The sequence below is a fragment of the Periplaneta americana genome, chromosome 13 (assembly GCF_040183065.1).
Source record: "Periplaneta americana isolate PAMFEO1 chromosome 13, P.americana_PAMFEO1_priV1, whole genome shotgun sequence".
NCBI classification, from domain to species: domain Eukaryota; kingdom Metazoa; phylum Arthropoda; class Insecta; order Blattodea; family Blattidae; genus Periplaneta; species Periplaneta americana.
In genome coordinates this window covers 161,948,548-161,962,895 of record NC_091129.1, presented here as the reverse complement: position 1 = coordinate 161,962,895, position 14,348 = coordinate 161,948,548, and the positions used below count along the sequence as shown (strand labels likewise).

Here is a 14,348-nt window from a genome sequence, read left to right as displayed (position 1 = left end):
AGGGGCATTATTTGTTTTTTTTTTTTTAATATTCCTACACGATTCTCTAGATTTGGCACCTACTATTATTATAATTAGTTATTATATAGCTTACCTTAAATCTATTAACACTGACTGTCTACTGTCTTCCACATTGCAGTTGCCTCTTCGAAATAATTATGAATGCACCGTCTATGTTACAGGATCTCATAAAATGTTCGTTTTTCATACGACGCAAAAATTGTTGTATCTGCTCATTACCACATTCACCGCATGATGACGCTAAGCGGCAAGCAAATCATATTTACGCAATCACCATGAAACATCTGAATGCACGTCTTAACCAAAGCACGGGGTATCTATTAATCCACTAAAAAAAATTGAATTTTCAATTTCACTATCCCGACTTCAATTCCAAGTGCGATTAAAGAAATTCGTATAAATAGAAACACGTTTCGGCCGCGTTTAAAATTTAAAATAGACCTACAAGTCCCGAACCACGTCTGAACAAATGTGAATATCTCACAAACTGTTCTGCACCATATGATTCATAAATTGATCAATCTTGCCAATCGCACAACATAAAATATTGAGCACTAGCATAGGTTGTAGTTTAATATTCATAAACTCGTTCTCTTTGACCAGAGGCATGTTACAGTCCCAGAGTATACACATACTCTCAGGTTATAGGTATTTCTTAACCGTGTACGACGTTGCCTCTTCCTACACAGTATTATACACGTATCACAAAATCCGGAGCTTCACGTTGTACGAATACTTGCCGAGGCCTAGAAAGCATTGAAGGGCATCTCCCTGTTCCTACGAGCCTCAGTAGCTCAATCAGGGCTTTTACTTTCAATTGTAGTAGTCATTTGTTAACAGTGAATAATATTTATCTATGAGACTGCACTAGACATAAAATGGAAGTCATGCTGATCCTTAACCCGTAAGTGGTGAGGTATTTTTCTAGTCACGTAACTGGTGAGGTGGGGATTGCACTTACCCCCACTTAGGAACTTGTGTCGTAGCACTCAGAAAATCAAACTGAATTTTTAATTTATATAATCAAGTACTTTTATTTGTTTTAACTAGCTTTTCTTAAAAATTATGGAAGCAGGCAGCATAATAAGCAATGAAAAAAATATATCTCCGCACATCCACCTGGCGCAGGCTTCTTTTCTTATAATGGCTGGGGTGCTCACAGCCATCACCAATTGCTCTAGAGTATGCTATTAGGAAAGTCCAGGATAACAGAGAGGGTTTGGAATTGAACGGGTTATATCAGCTGTTTGTCTATGCGAATGACGTGAATATGTTAGGAGAAAATCCACAAACGATTAGGGAAAACACGGGAATTTTACTGGAAGCAAGTAAAGAGACAGGCTTGGAAGTAAATCCCGAAAAGACAAAGTATATGATTATGTCTCGTGACCAGAATATTGTACAAAATGAAAATATAAAAATTGGAAATTTATCTTTTGAAGAGGTGGAAAAATTCAAATACCTTGGAGCAACAGTAACAAATATAAATGATACTCGGGAGGAAATTAAACACACAATAAATATGGGAAATGCCTGTTATTATTCGGTTGAGAAAATTTTATCATCCAGCCTGCTGTCGAAAAATCTGAAAGTTAGAATTTATAAAACAGCTATATTACCGGTTGTTCTGTATGGTTGTGAAATTTGGACTCTCACTCTGAGAGAGGAACATAGGTTAAGGGTGTTTGAGAATAAGTTGCTTAGGAAAATATTTGGGGCTAAGCGGGATGAAGTTACAGGAGAATGGAGAAAGTTACACAACACAGAACTGCACGCATTGTATTCTTCACCTGACATAATTAGGAACATTAAATCCAGACGTTTGAGATGGGCGGGGCATGTAGCACGTATGGGAGAATCCAGAAATGCATATAGAGTGTTAGCTGGGAGGCCGGAGGGAAAAAGACCTTAGGGAGGCCGAGACGTAGATGAGAAGATAATATTAAAATGGATTTGAGGGAGATGGGATATGATGATAGAGAATGGATTAATCTTGCTCAGGATAGGGACGAATGGCTGGCTTATGTGAAGGCGGCAATGAACCTCCGGGTTCCTTAAAAGCCAGTAAGTAAGTAAGTAAGTAAGTAATAGTTAATAAAATTCAAAACAGACATATACAAATCTATTGCATAACGTTGTATAACAGTAACGAAAATTTCTGACTTCGCCGGCAATCGAACCCGGGCTGCCTAGTCTGAAGACAGACGAGCTACTGCAAAGGTAACTCAGCGGACTTACTTTATGATCTAATTCATTAATTTTTGGAAAATACTTCTCTTTCCAGTTCTCTATATACTGCAGTATAGCCTATGGAATTATTTTACCCACCTTCCTATTTTTTTATTTTTTTCCCCTGTTTAGTGGATTACAGGCCTCTCTGGGGACGATATTTTGCTGACGTGTTTGCATTACATCATGCCGACAACTTCGTGGGAAAGAAAGTTGGTCTATATAATTTTTTGGAGAGCCATGAATCAGGAATAGGATGAATTATTTTTTGTGCTATAAATACACAGCATGGAAAACACGGTATCACTTTCCCTTCGAAATATAGGCTACGCTAAAGAATTTTTCGTCCCATAAAATTTTAGCTCTCGATAGAATTTAAACTCGTGATCTTAGAATGCAATGGCAAACTTAGCAGCTATAATATTGTTGAAAATAGTGTAACCTAATACCACAGTCTAGTATATACAGTCGCGAAGCTCAATACGTAGTAAATATGCAAACATTAGGTAGTTGCTCACCACTAGGATCGCTAATATCGCCTCATTACAGGCAATGCAAAATAGTATTGTCTATTGTTTCTAGCACCCTCAAAACTCAAGCTTCGTGACTGTATATAGTAGATTGTGCTAATACCTAAATAAATATTTTCACATTGATCGGCATAAACATTCTCACTTAAGGCAGAATGTTTTTTTTTATATAACTGTAATACATACGTACACTGACGTTCAAAGATATCTTCATAATCCACCTCCTTTGATTCTTCTAAATGAACAAGTTAAATGGCTCTCTAGTCAAGAAGCTGTCAAATATTTGGGAATATTATTAGACACGAAACTTACATGGAATGCCCATATAACTCGCATTGTTACACTAACCTCTTCTAGAATTCGAAAATTATACCCTTTGGTTAATAGACGTTCACAAACTGGATTGGACTGTTCAATGCTACTCTACACCTCGCTTGTACGACCTCTTTTAACTTACGCAGCGCCAGTGTGGGGGACTGCAAATAAGACACACATGCATCGCCTACAAGTTCTCCAGAACAAGTTCCTGCGTACTGCAACAAATGCCCCCTGGTTTGTAAGAAATCAACAACTGAATCAAGAATTGGGAATTCTTCCACTAGAACAGTACATCCATTCAATGCCAAAATCTTTCTTCAACAAACTTCCTGGTGTTCCTGGAGCTGTGACATATAACATTGGAGCAAGATCTTGTCAGCCATCTAGACTTAAAAGGAAACTCCCTCAAGACATCCTTCTTAGTGATACTGACGACTCTTCATAAATTTAACACAGAAAATCATCATATTTTTATTCACATAATTAATTAGAGGAGCCTTTAGAGCCAACCTCAGCATGATATTCTGCATGTGATATTCCATAATTTAACAGTGGTCTGTATAGCAAGTTAGCTGGTCGACCAATATTAAAAAAAAAGATATCTGATCCTGCTAATCGATAGTGATCGATAATTTCTTGGTGTAAGTGTGGATTCTTTAGTTATTACTTCTATGAATAGATGGCGAAGATAGTAGTCACTGTTGCCAATCGTAGATAAATATGCCCGTGTTATAGAATTTAATTTTTCATCCCACTCTATTGATAATAAAACAACACTGAGTTTGGCTGGAAACCGCTGATATTATCTATTAAAAGAATAGTACGGTATATGCTTAATATACATACTCATTTTCCCTTATACTTTTTAAACGGCTCCCAATAATGGTGCCACCTATTGAGAACTAGTGGAACTCTTTCAAAGTTCGTCTATTTTTGATAAATATCTTACTTATCCTGTGATTGGAAAGTTCGCTCACACGATCACAAAATCGTATGTCCGATACCTTTGAACATCAGTATACAAGAAATTCAAGGGCTGCAGACAATGAAAAAGCTAAAAGTTAAGATTAAGACGTCAGACTCTTCAAACAAGGACGCAATACGTGGAGAGGTCAAGTGCAGCAAAACTTTTTTTCGGGAAATTACCACCATTCTATATTTCTTTAGTCCACACCTGTAGAGTAACTGTTAGCGCGCCTGGCCGCGAAACCAGGTGGCCCGGGTCCGATTCCCGGTCGGGACAAGTTGCTTGGTTGAGGTTTCTTCAGGGGTTTTCCCTCAACCCAACATGACCAAATGCTGGGTAACTTTCGGTGCTGGACCCCGGACTCATTTCACCGGCGTAATAATAATAATAGTAATAATAATAATAATAATAATAATAATAATAATAATAATAATGATTTATTTTAGCTGGCAGAGTTAAGGCCGTAAGGCCTTCTCTTCCACTCAACCAGCAAAAAGTGTATATACATATGCATGAACTTACAAAGAATTCAACAATTTGATTTAGATGAGAGTTACATGTATACAAGAGTTATTTACAAATTAAACAACAAAATACTATGAACTATTAATTAAACACTGAAATAAACTGTGTAGCAGAATTGAACTAAAATACATAGAATGTTAATATATTTCAAATAATATTAGATAATAGAAAGAGATTATTATGAGACAATTTTGAAAATGCAGCACAATCAGGATGATGTCTAAAGAAAAAAGTAACAATGTAGTCAGTGATAGTTTAAATCAGTATGATTGGAGTGAAATGCTAATAAGGTTATCTTTCAAGCTGCTCTTAAAGGTGTTTGTTGTCTTGCAGCCCCTAATACTTTGTGACAAGGAATTCCATTGACGCGAGGTGGATATTGTAAAAGATGATGAATAACAAGATGTTCTATGAAGAGGTATACTTAGCGTGCCACAGATAAGTGATCTGGTATTTACGTCGTGGTTAGAGTATAGATAAGAGAAACGAGACGAAAGGTAATTTGGTGTTGAGGTGTGCAGAATTCGAAAGAGTAAAGACAAAGTGTGTAAAGTTCTACGTTCTTTAAGTCAGAGCCACGAGAGACTTGCGAAGGACGGTGATAAGTGATCATATCGTCGAATGTTGCACACGTATCTGACGCACATATTCTGAGCATTATGATATTCAGACGCTAAATAACCTTAGATGTTGATAAAGCGTCGTAAAATAACTTACTATATTTCTTTATAATTTATATTCAGTAGCCTTCAGAGGAATCAAAGAACTAGTTAAAAATATGGATAGTGTTACGAAACATAAAATAGTTTCAAACTACGGTCATCTCCCAGATTATTTAGACGGACTATAGCGTGTTGTTTCGTATTATTTGTATAGATTATAAAGTAACGCAGAGATTTATATTTGTGACACAAAAATACATAAATAATTGGGGTCATAAATTCAGAATTCTGCATTCTGATACATAATAGAAGCGCTTTTGGTGTCGCCTTTTATGCAGCTTTCACCAAGCTGAATTTATGAATGGTTTGATGCTGTCATGGTAACTCATCTCACAATGTCCAATGTTACACTGAATTGCATTCAGTAAATTACAGGATATCTAACAAAGAATCCTCATTTGAAACACAACTCGTTGATTTTCTAGTTATTAATGCAGGATATCTGGTTGATTGGCCTATAGTTAAGGAAGTAACTCGAAATCACGTTGATTAGGTTGAGAAAGTTTAGATACTGTATAACAATGTAGTGACATATAGGTTCTCTGACATTTTAGAACTCTAAACAGGTTAAATTGTCTTCTATAATACAACTAGTGCTGATAGTTTCTCGATGCTTATGATTCCATCACCTCGGCAGGGTTTGAAGACGCGAACCTCTGATCCAACCATAAACTCATCGAAGACAGTTTAAAAGTATTTCAAAACATAACTTTTAATAACATTCCTTTTAGGCCTAACTCTTTATAATTAATATCTCATAATAAAACACTCTTACTCAAAGTTCATAAGGGTTTTGATGGGGTGCTTCCCACGAAAAGCATTGCCCAGTTCGGCACCACACTTTAACTCTTGTCATGCAACCAAATCCAATGTATTCACCTGAAAAAAGTTCCAATAAACTAAATGTAACAGCAGAGGAAAGTAGTATAGTGTCATAGGTTCGCTTAATCGAAATAAATGTAAACCTAAATCAATCATAACAATAATAATAATAATAATAATAATAATAATAATAATAATAATAATAATAATAATAATAATTTATTTAACCTGGCAGAGTTAAGGCCATACCGCTTTCTCTAACACTCAACCAGGAGTAAAACTGTATTACAAAAAACACTACAAATTTACAAAGTACACTACAATTTTACACACAAACAGAATAAGATAATAATAATAAAATGTAAACAACAAGTAAGTAGAAATCAGACATAATTTATAACATACAGAAAGAAAGGGAAAGCATAATAAAATGTGAACAGCAGGTCAAAATAAATGAGATATATAAAGTATAAAAAAATAAGACAATTATTGATAATAATAATAATAATAATAATAATAATAATAATAATAATAATGATAATAATAATAAATAATAATAATAAATAAGAATAGTAATAATGATAATAATGATGATAATAATAATGATAATAATAATGATAATAATGATAATAATAAATAATAATAGTAATAATGATAATAATAATAAATAATAATAGTAATAATGATAATAATAATGATAATAATAATGGTAATAATAATGATAATAATAATAAATAATAATAGTAATAATGATAATAATAATAATAATAATAATAATAATAAATAAGAATAGTAATAATGATAATAATAATGATAATAATGATAATAATGATAATAATGATAATAACGATGATAATAATAATGATAATAATGATAATAATAATGATAATAATAATAATAAATAATAATAGTAATAATGATAATAATAATAAATAATAATAGTAATAATGATAATAATAATGATAATAATAATGGTAATAATAATGATAATAATAATAAATAATAATAGTAATAATGATAATAATAATAATGATAATAATAATGGTAATAATAATGATAATAATAATAAATAATAATAGTAATAATGATAATAATAATAATGATAATAATAATGGTAATAATAATGATAATAATAATAATAAATAATAATAGTAATAATGATAATAATAATGATAATAATAATGGTAATAATAATGATAATAATAATAAATAATAATAGTAATAATGATAATAATAATAATGATAATAATAATAAATAATAATAGTAATAATGATAATAATAATGGTAATAATAATGATAATAATAATAATAATAAATAATAATAGTAATAATGATAATAATAATAATAAATAATAATAGTAATAATGATAATAATAATAATAAATAATAATAGTAATAATGATAATAATAATAATAATGATAATAATAATGGTAATAATAATGATAATAATAATAATAAATAAGAATAGTAATGATGATAATAATAATAATGATAATAATAATAAATAATAATAGTAATAATGATAATAATAATAATAAATAATAATAGTAATAATGATAATAATAATAATAATAATAATAATAATAATAATAATGATAATAATAATAATGGTAATAATAATGATAATAATAATAAATAATAATAGTAATAATGATAATAATAATAATGATAATAATAATGGTAATAATGATAATAATAATGACTTCCTGGTAAAAAAAAACCGTCCTGGTTCCTGCATTGAAACTGTGTTCACTGCTGGGATTATCCACCTGGTTGTAGCTGTACTCCAATCTTCAGGGCATGTGTTTTACAACGTCACTCCTGAACCATTGTTGAGAGAAAGATGCATTTAATCTTTATGTTCCATTTACTACTACGGATATAATACCTGGGATCTGGGGTGACGGTACTAAAGTGAATTCTTTTTTATAACATAAAGCAATAGAAGGGTTGAACAGAGTAATTCAGATTAAAATATAATAAAACAATATAGCAGACAATAATAGAACCAAACAGAATATAAAACAATACAATGAAACGGGTCAGAATATAACAGAAGACAAAAGACCTGGGATAGAGTTCAGGATAGAATGTAATAAAATACAGAGAATAGGACAGCTCAAATTATAGTAGGAACAGAAGAGCATAGAACCAGGGGCGATCCAGATAACTCTGAGTACTTCAGCTTGAATGGGGCTATTGTGTCCACTTCTTTTACAACACAAGTGTGGAGTTAATTAAACAGTACTCAAACATTATTAATAATTTCAAAAACTTAGCTACTCTCAATCCGTTCTGTTGGTATTTTCTGCTCCGGATTAAGTGGAAAAGTTTAAAATACATACACCGAATCCAAGTTATGAAACTTTTTATATTCTAATACTGGATTATCACATTTTATTCTAAGGGACGAAGTATTCCTATTCAGACCTGAGTTTGTGTGTGTATTCGTATGTCAGCCAGGCTATGCGTTGTTGCCAAACTACACAGATTGTCAACAGTAATCTCACTAGAGGTTTTCATTTATCTAGAGAAAATCAAAACTCGAGTGGGATTTAATTGACTATTACACGATTAGAAGAAAGTATATAAAGATTAGAAGTAACAAAATACTCCAATACAATAAAATATTAATTAGCTTACGAAAATACAACTGTCTTCAACTGTATTATTGTACAATCATAACATTACGCTAGATGGCAGTAGTGTTTTATGATTATGTTTTCTTGTTATCAGTTGTGCCAACTATGGAAACTTCACTGAACTCCGTGGACAATTACTAGTCAAGAAGGCTTTGTTGATTCAGTTTCATCTTTATTAAAACATTTGCATTCCACTTCAATCATCCGGATCCCAGTAATCAACGTCACTTGACAGATGATTTTCAATAAATCTTAGTATTAAACAATCTCTGATACGTGACTATCCATAATATCATATAGCAGAAGCTATAACAACATTACCTAAATAATATAAACAAGTGTTAGAAAAGTTTTAATTAGGGATGATGAAATAAGCAAGAAACGTTTTAATTAACGATGATGAAATAAAAAATAAACATGAATAATTTTAAGAGAAACAATTATTGGAAGTACATGTTTTAGTGGTTAGTGGTTCAGTTGATGTTATATTGGACGTGTGCGTAAAAGAAGTGAACTCGTTGATGTACATGGTGTATCACTCAACTTATTCAGGATTTCCCAATGGTGCTCTTCATATATGACCAGTGATCTTTATTAATTCTTGTTCTTGAATGCCAATGTGAGTCATATTTGAAAGTGCTGTGCATCGACTGGAGTGGTTTGTAATTTTCTGTTTTTTGACGTCCAGACCAGTGCAGTTTGAAATGTTGGCAAACAAAGAAACAAATGCTAGGGTAGTGATAAAAATAAACAAATGCTAGGTACGCGATAAAATTAAACAAATGCTAAGGACGCGATACAATTGTGCGATAAGCAGCCATGATTGGTTGAAAGATGTCCTTTCGTACCGTTTTATTGGTCAAAAGTAGTGTGACGTAGTAAAAGTGTAATAGTCAGCCTGATTTTCTAATTAACCGTGCACTTAATTGCGAAACGCATAATAGGCTTTTTATTTATTTAATGTATTCCATGGCCTCCTTCAATCTGCACAGTTAGGCTTATATCGCTTCCTCCGTATATACAGACAAACACAAACGGGCAGTTAAGACAAACAAGCAGAATCTGAAAAGAAAATTTCCCCGTAAAATAGTAACAAAATATTTGTATTATCGTTAAAAGCTCTATATAGGCCTACAGTGCATACATTTTATCTTTCCACGCCCGCGGAAGTAGAGTAGAAGCGGCAGTGCATAGCTCAGCTGCCCACATGCGAGCGTGGAAAGATTTTCTTAGTGTTACAATACTTTTCTTTATGCCGTTTAAAAGAGGGTCAAACATTAAAGAGTACAGAACATAACTATAGGCTATGTATAATTTGATGAAAGAGTGATGGAACGAAGAAAAATTCTCTCCGGCGCCGGGATTTGAACCCGGGTTTTCAGCTCTACGTGCTGATGCTTTATCCACTAAGCCACGCCGGATACAACCCCGACGCCGGTTAGAATCGTCTCAGATTAAGCTCCATCTCTTGGGTTCCCTCTAGTGGCCGCCCTCTGCACTACGTCATAGATGTCTATGAACGCAGGACCGAAGTCCATACATGTGTTGAGGTGCACTCGAATGAGTGACTGGTTGGCCGGGATCCGACGGTATAGGCGCCGTCTTAAATCACAAAGTGATTTATTACTCATATCATATTTATTTTGATGTACCGAAGTACATATGATATTTCCATGCAGATATTCTGCGTCATCATTTGATGAAAGAGTGATGGAACGAAGAAAAATTCTCTCCGGCGCCGGGATTTGAACCCGGGTTTTCAGCTCTACGTCCTGATGCTTTATCCACTAAGCCACGCCGGATACAACCCCGACGCCGGTTAGAATCGTCTCAGATTAAGCTCCATCTCTTGGGTTCCCTCTAGTGGCCGCCCTCTGCACTACGTCATAGATGTCTATGAACGCAGGACCGAAGTCCATACATGTGTTGAGGTGCACTCGAATGAGTGACTGGTTGGCCGGGATCCGACGGTATAGGCGCCGTCTTAAATCACAAAGTGATTTATTACGCATATCATATTTATTTTGATGTACCGAAGTACATATGATATTTCCATGCAGATATTCTGCGTCATCATTTGATGAAAGAGTGATGGAACGAAGAAAAATTCTCTCCGGCGTGGCTTAGTGGATAAAGCATCAGCACGTAGAGCTGAAAACCCGGGTTCAAATCCCGGCGCCGGAGAGAATTTTTCTTCGTTCCATCACTCTTTCATCAAATGATGACGCAGAATATCTGCATGGAAATATCATATGTACTTCGGTACAAAAAAAATAAATATGTATAATTTGGTTATTGTAGTAATATAACTATATTCCTGCGTCATATGTAAGGGAGAGTCGGGTAGTATCGGACATCGGGTAGTATCGGACAGTGCATTTTTTTCATCTACCACCATATGGTAGTACCTGAATGACATGGTTACGTTTCTCTCTGCGACATCACAGAAACGTAACCATGTCAATCAGGTACTATCATCGTGTGGTAGATGAAAGAAACTCACTGTCCGATATTACCCGATGTCCGATACTACCCGACTCTCCCCTAACACTATAATTATAGTCCCGTCGGTCTTATTTCCGGCAGCCAATCACGATGCAGATACATTTAAACGTGTGCATCTTGTGATTCGTCGATGATGACGTTATGCACTTCCTAAGGCTCGATAAATACTTAATATAATCGCCCGCCATTTTGGCTCTTTCGTTGGCGATCGCAGAAAGCAAACGAGGGCGTTATTTGCCGCTCAATTATTTGCTGAATTACAGTGCGTTTGATTTATTATCATAGGAGCTACGACATGATAATGTTTAACGGTGTGGCAAATAGATTCCTCGTCTGGTAGCTCGACAACGAAAGAACAAAAACGGCGAACATACTACCTACCTAGACTTTATAGAGCCTTCACTTCCTAAGACGTAAGCAAAGAGGAGGAGTCACGCCGGGAATAACAGCGTCGCGACTATAGTAACTAAGCAAAAATCAATTGTTGTGAACAAATGCAATGAAACGGACGTACACCATTTCCAAGATATGCTGTAATTTTTTATGGAGTTTTCTCTTTTAAATTGAACGCTCTATATTTTCTGTAAGTTAATAAGAAAGTGGTAAATGATTTGACGTAGCTGCTAAGTTCCATCAACATTCTCTACATCTTGATGCTCTTACGTTTCGCAATACATAATTCTCTCTTCAAAAACAATTTTACGAGCCAAACATTCAGTTTCCCAAATGCCTGGAGCTCTAATGAAGGATGAAACATATTTTTCTTGTTACGAAATGACATTCGTCTTGTCTGCTGTTGAGAACCAATAATTCCGTTTGAGGAATATAAAGGAATGAAGCAATAAGAGAAGAATTAGATCTCTCCCCTACGATAACAAATAAATAATAAATCGAAGAATACTTAAATGAATAGAAAACAAAAATTCGTAAATAACATACACTTCAAAGAATCTGAGTTGCGGAGAGGCCAATGTTAAGACTGCTGGAAAAGAATAATGTATGCAGATATTGGCAATTTATTCAACATTAGGTCCCAAACAAGCTAGTTGCTTCAGGAGACACCATTTTCACAATTTTGAGGCTCTATCAGGCTTTTTTCTGTTCCCAAGGCCGAATAATACTTGAAAGAAATGTAATTCTATATCTAAAGCGATTTTATAAGATTAAATTAGTAAAAAAAAATAAATAAAACTTTCATTTAGGTAAGATGAAAAAGCTTCTGGGTGTTGCCTATAATTGCAGAGATTTACAATTGAATTAAGATAAAAAAAATGGGTATCGATTAAATCCTGTATTTGTCTCTATGGTGACTAAAGAACTTAATTTCTTACTATATTATTATCCAGTATATATGATGATCTCCTTCAATGAGAGTAAAACTTAATCAATTTTTATTTATTGTAACTGCTTGTTTTCTTCAAGAACCACCAACACACCACTGTGTTCTGCATTGAGATAAACCGGGGTAATTGTAAATTTGGGGCAAACGTAACCCATGTTATTAAACACAAAAGGCGAGTTTATAAAGTGGCTCCAAATATCGAATGTTCATGCTACTAGAAGCTAATTTACATAATAGTCTTGAGTGAAAACATTATCGCGCCCAAATTATAAAATTCTGATTCTATGTGTCCTTTGATTCTTTCCATTTTCTTAAGCAAAACTTCTTAGGAATATAAAAAAATGCTTTTTATTTAGTTTGTGTGTCATTTTCTCATTTAAATATTTGCAGTGTATTAAATGCCCAAAATATAAAATTCTTATTCTATGCAGAATAGGCCTATAATGTTCTTTCATATCCACTTGCCCGAAGACATATTCTGATCTTTTCTGCAGAAATATACTAGGTTACACTAGCCCCAGCATTGGGGTAAATCTAGCCTATGAGCCGACAAATATGTTTTGCGTTCGTATCTCAACTTAATAACCTAATTTTTCTTCCTTTTCACCATAGTTAGGTTAAGTATTGATAGTCACCTGTTCAAATTTCAGACAAATTTTAATTTAAATTAAGCAAATTATAAAAAGTCACAATTGAACTATTAAATTTATGAGTTCCGCTTACTCCTGTTCGCCTTATTGCAAGTATGTAGTCATCAATTGAGATATTTGAGTGAATCTTCAAGAGTGCGTGGAGCTGAACGAGTTGTTATTAATATTGACAATATTGCCTATAGGCCTATGTGATTATGTCTCGTGACGAGATTATTGTACGAAATGGAGATATAAAAATTGGAAATTTATTCCTTTGAAGAGGTGGAGAAGTTCAAATATCTTGGAGCAACAGCAACAAATATAAATGATATTCGGGAGGAAATTAAACGCAGAATAAATATGGGAAATGCTTGTTATTATTCTGTTGAGAAGCTTTTGTCATCCAGTCTGCTGTCAAAAAATCTTAAAGTTAGAATTTATAAAACAGTTATATTACCGGTTGTTCTTTATGGTCGTGAAACTTGGACTCTTACTTTGAGAGAGGAACATAGGTTAAGGGTGTTTGAAAATAAGGTGCTTAGGAAAATATTTGGGGCTAAGAGGGATGAAGCTACAAGAGAATGGAGAAAGTTACACAACGCAGAACTGCACGCATTGTATTCTTCACCTGACATAATTAGGAACATTAAATCAAGACGTTTGCGATGGGCAGGGCATGCAGCACGTATGGGAGAATCCAGAAATGCATATAGAGTGTTAGTTGGGAGGCCGGAGGGAGAAAGACCTTTAGGGAGGCCGAGACGTAGATGGTAAGATAATATTAAAATGGATTTGAGGGAGGTGGGATATGATGATAGAGAATGGATTAATCTTGCTCAGGATAGGGATCAATGGCGGGCTTATGTGAGGGCGGTAATGAACCTCCGGGTTCCTTAAAAGCCAGTAAGTAAGTAAGTAAGTAGCCTATAGGCCTAGCCTAGACATAATTTTTGTTCTACTTAATTTAAATTTAATGATCAGTGTGAATGGATATTTTGGTCGTGTTTGCAGACTACCTATTTGCCGTCTTTTCGACTGTTATGTGTATAAAATACATAGTTTTATTCATTTTGCCCAAAAATGCAACATCT

The 14,348-nt window shown here is 33.8% G+C and overlaps 1 protein-coding gene across 2 annotated transcripts in view; it reads left to right on the top strand.

The window, feature by feature from the left end:
* Dh31-R (Diuretic hormone 31 Receptor) overlaps window positions 1-14,348 on the top strand; it is a 1,450,252-nt gene that overhangs the window by 1,271,763 nt on the left and 164,141 nt on the right. The window lies entirely within an intron of this gene.